At 41.8% G+C, this 4,241-nt stretch overlaps 1 long non-coding RNA gene across 1 annotated transcript in view; it reads right to left on the bottom strand.

Annotated features, from left to right (window-relative positions):
• Positions 1-4,241, bottom strand: part of LOC309533933 — a 274,946-nt gene that overhangs the window by 165,781 nt on the left and 104,924 nt on the right. The window lies entirely within an intron of this gene.

The following is a 4,241-nucleotide window of genomic DNA, read 5'->3' as shown; positions in this document are numbered from 1 at the left end:
GTCATTCTATATGTGTCTGTCTGTCTGCCTGCCTGCCTGCCTGCCTGCCTGCCTGAGTCTCCTGACACTTGCTCAGAATAATCCCTGAAGTGTCATGCTCTTGCACTAGCAGGTGCTGGGAAGTGATAAAAAGCCAGATTGCTTAGACAGGGGAAAAGTATATCTGCTCTTAGATAGGTCACTTTACCTCCCATCTTAAAACTCGTTAGCTTCTTCTTGAAAGGGAAAGAAACATTGTCCCATGGCTACTCCTGCACCCCGTAGCAGTGAAGTTTCCCAATACAAAGGCCATGACTTTAGGTTTACAACCCACCCGCAACCACTAGGGGCTCAAAGCCATACAAAGACAACATGATCATGCACAAGGGCATGTGAGAGGTCAGCTACATTAACGATAATGTATCTGTAGCATAAAAGAACTACAAGGACTTCTTCAGATTATAGCTGCTTGCAATCCCTGAAACTTTCCCCTGGAGGTTTGTCAAACCAGAATTTGCACTTTCATTCATTCTGAGCTGATGCAAGACCTTTTTTTTATTTTTTTAATGCAAGCGGGCATTTAGTGGCCATGAATAAGCATATGCTAAAGGTAAAGGTAAAGGGACCCCTGACCATTAGGTCCAGTTGCGGACGAATCTGGGGTTGCAGCGCTCATCTCACTTTATTGGCCAAGGGAGCCGGCGTACAGCTTCCGGGTCATGTGGCCAGCATGTCTAAGCAGCTTCTGGCGAACCAGAGCAGCGCACAGAAACGCCGTTTACCTTCCCGCCGGAGCGGCGCCTATTTATCTACTTGCACTTTGACGTGCTTTCAAACTGCTAGGTTGGTAGGAGCAGGGACCGAGCAACGGGAGCTCACCCCGTCGCGGGGATTCGAACCGCCGACCTTCTGATCGGCAAATCCTAGGCTCTGTGGTTTAACCCACAGCGCCACCCGCGTCCCAAGCATATGCTAGCCACATCCTAAATATCTGTATGGGTATAACTGCCTGTTGCGTTGCTACATTGTGAAAATGCTGGCAACGTCACATCATTTTGTCATGTTGTGCGGACATGGTTGTTGACATGCCATCTCTTCCACACACACCCTCCCTTTTGCATTTATGTTACCCTATGAAGCACAAAGTAAATTGATGGCACCAAAACATGCCACCCCACCCCCCACCCCCGGTGCCTGTGTGATGCTGCAGCAGTAAGTTCTATTTATTGTTTTAGGGTATTTGGGATGTGTCTGTATTTTTCAAAACACTGTAAACTGGTTTTCTTTTTTTGGGGGGGGTTACACTTAAACTAGGAGTGGGCCACATTTCGGCCACATGGGGTGGTGAGTGAGTACTCAGGGGCCACATAGCAGAGGCATGGCCATAACTGGTGGTGGACTTTGGGTGAACACACTCACACTCACAGATACAGTTAGTTCTTACATTCAAAGTCCTTCTCTGTTGTAGTCAAGAAAGGCAGATTCCATCAGTGAGAGAAAAATCACTTTGAAAGAGACAAATAATAAATGTTGGAAATGTAAAGAAAAAGAAGGAACATTTTATCATATGTGGTAGGAATGTAAAAAAGTAAAGAACTTCTGGGAAATGATATATAATGAGATGAAAAAGATGTTGAAATATACATTTTTTTAAAAAACCAGAAGCATTTTTACTTCGTATTATAGGTCAGGACATTAACAGGCAAGATGTTAAATTGTTTTTATATGCAACAACTGTGGCAAGAGTGTTGTTAGCCCAGAAATGGAAACAAGAAGAAATTCCAACGAAAGAAGAATGGCAGACGAAATTAATGGACTATGCAGAATTGGACAAAATGACAGGAATGATTCAAAACCTGTGGGACCAGAGATTTACAGAAGATTGGAAGAAGTATATGAATTATTTGAAGAGCAACTGTAATCAACAAATTACTTTAGTAGGATTACAATAAGTTTTGTAAGGAGAAATATACGAAGTGTTACAAAGTAGAAAAAGATAGAGATATTGGTTATGAGCTTGAAATGTAATAGGGAAGATAAGAAATGCATAACTGAGAGATTAGATTGGAAAATTCTCAGACAGGATTGATGGAAGTCAAAAATTTGAATAAGATGTAAAAGTATGTTTAATTATTGTTGAAAATGATATGTTAAAAAACTAGTTAAAATTATATACAAAAGCAAGAGGGGATTATGTCAAAAATCTCCAACAGGAACCATTTGGTGGAATGTACATTACCTGTCTTCTGATACTGTGTACTAATTGTTTGTCCTTCAACTTGTAACTAATGCTGGATTACTCGCTATCCAACTGTAGTTCTCCGGGCAATAGAAAACCAGCTGCTCATTATTGTTCTGCCTTGGAAGGATACAGAGTTTGAGGTTCTGAAAAAGGTATGTGCTGTATCTAAGGGCAAAAATTTGTTTACTGGGTGGTGTATATTTAGAACATACAATTTATAATGTAAATGTCCCCCCCCCCCAAAAAAAATATGGGAACTATTCAAAGTTAATATTGATCCCTTGCGGGGAGGGGGAGGGGCGTGATTGCTTGAGGTCACTATATTATTTTTGGCCATAAATTTCAAGGAGCAAGAACTATTTCATATGGGCATGTTGCCCTCTGTTGGTTAGTTGCTCTTCAAAGGGGGCCTGCTTGCTCCTCTAAGGTTGAAAACAGGTAATAATAGCTTTTAGGTGTTGTGTTAGAGACATTATTGGGTTCAGTCCAATGATTTAGTCATACTTTCAGACCAACTGAAAACAATAGTCCACACGCCTCATTGATTTCAATATGCCTGCTCCAAGTCTGGATCCAAGGTTCCAAGGCTGCAGGAGGCATTCATCTCTTTTGTCCCATTTTTTACTCTGGGCAAACGGCATTCAGCACGGCAGAATAATTTTTTTAAATGGTTGTTTTAATAAATTAAAAACAACCAATTAAGTCGCAAATTCAATAATGGACACACAGCAAAATAACCCAGCTGCAAACCATCATGCCAAATTATATGATATGCCACTTATTATTGTTGTTGTTGTTATTGTTGTTTAGTCGTTTAGTCGTGTCCGACTCTTCGTGACCCCCTGGACCAGAGCACGCCAGGCACTCCTGTCTTCCACTGCCTCCCGCAGTTTGGTCAAACTCATGTTGGTAGCTTTGAGAACACTGTCCAACCATCTCATCCTCTGTCCCAGCATCAAGGTCTTTTCCAGGGAGTCTTCTCTTCTCATGAGGTGGCCAAAGTATTGGAGCCTCAGCTTCAGGATCTGTCCTTCCAGTGAGCACTCAGGGCTGATTTCCTTCAGAATGGAGAGGTTTGATCTTCTTGCAGTCCATGGGACTCTCAAGAGTCTCCTCCAGCACCAGAATTCAAAAGCATCAATTCTTCGGTGATTAGCCTTCTTTATGGTCCAGCTCTCACTTCCATACAACACTACTGGGAAAACCATAGCTTTAATTATAAGGACCTTTGTTGGCAAGGTGATGTCTCTGCTTTTTAAGATGCTGTCTAGGTTTGTCATTGCTTTTATCCCAATAAGCAGGCGTCCTTTAATTTCGTGGCTGCTGTCACCATCTGCAGTGATCATGGGGCCCAAGAAAGTTAAATCTCTCACTGCCTCCATTTCTTCCCCTTCTATTTGCCAGGAGGTGATGGGACCAGTGGCCATGATCTTCATTGTTTTGATATTGAGCTTCAAACCATATTTTGCGCTCTCCTCTTTCACCCTCATTAAAAGGTTCTTTAATTCCTCCTCACTTTCTGCCATCAATGTTATATTTCTTCTGGCAATGATATTTCTTCTGGCAATCTTAATTCCGGCTAGGGATTCATCCAGCCCTGCCTTTTGCATGATGAATTCTGCATATAAGTTAAATAAGCAGGGAGACAATATACAGCCTTGTCGTACTACTTTCACAATTTTGAATCAATCAGTTGTTCCATATCCAGTTCTAACTGTAGCTTTTTGTCCCACATATCGATTTCTCAGGAGACAGATGAGGTGATCAGGCACTCCCATTTCTTTAAGAACTTGCCATAGTTTGCTGTGGTCGACACCGTCAAAGGCTGTAATAATAAATTATCATTACTTTAGCTGCTTTTTGTATATAGTTCTTTCAGACTGTCAGTCTTGATACTTGTATTCATTCTTCCTTTACTTTCTGATGCCTTGCGATCTGCTTTCTTCCCTTGAATCCTTTTCCCCTCCCCTCTTTTATCAACAGACTTTTCACCTTGCTCATTCCCAGCATTCAGTCCTTC

This window comes from Podarcis vaucheri, assembly GCF_965113315.1.
Source record: "Podarcis vaucheri genome assembly, chromosome: 6".
Lineage (NCBI taxonomy): Eukaryota > Metazoa > Chordata > Lepidosauria > Squamata > Lacertidae > Podarcis > Podarcis vaucheri.
This window is presented reverse-complemented; position numbering and strand designations above follow the sequence as displayed.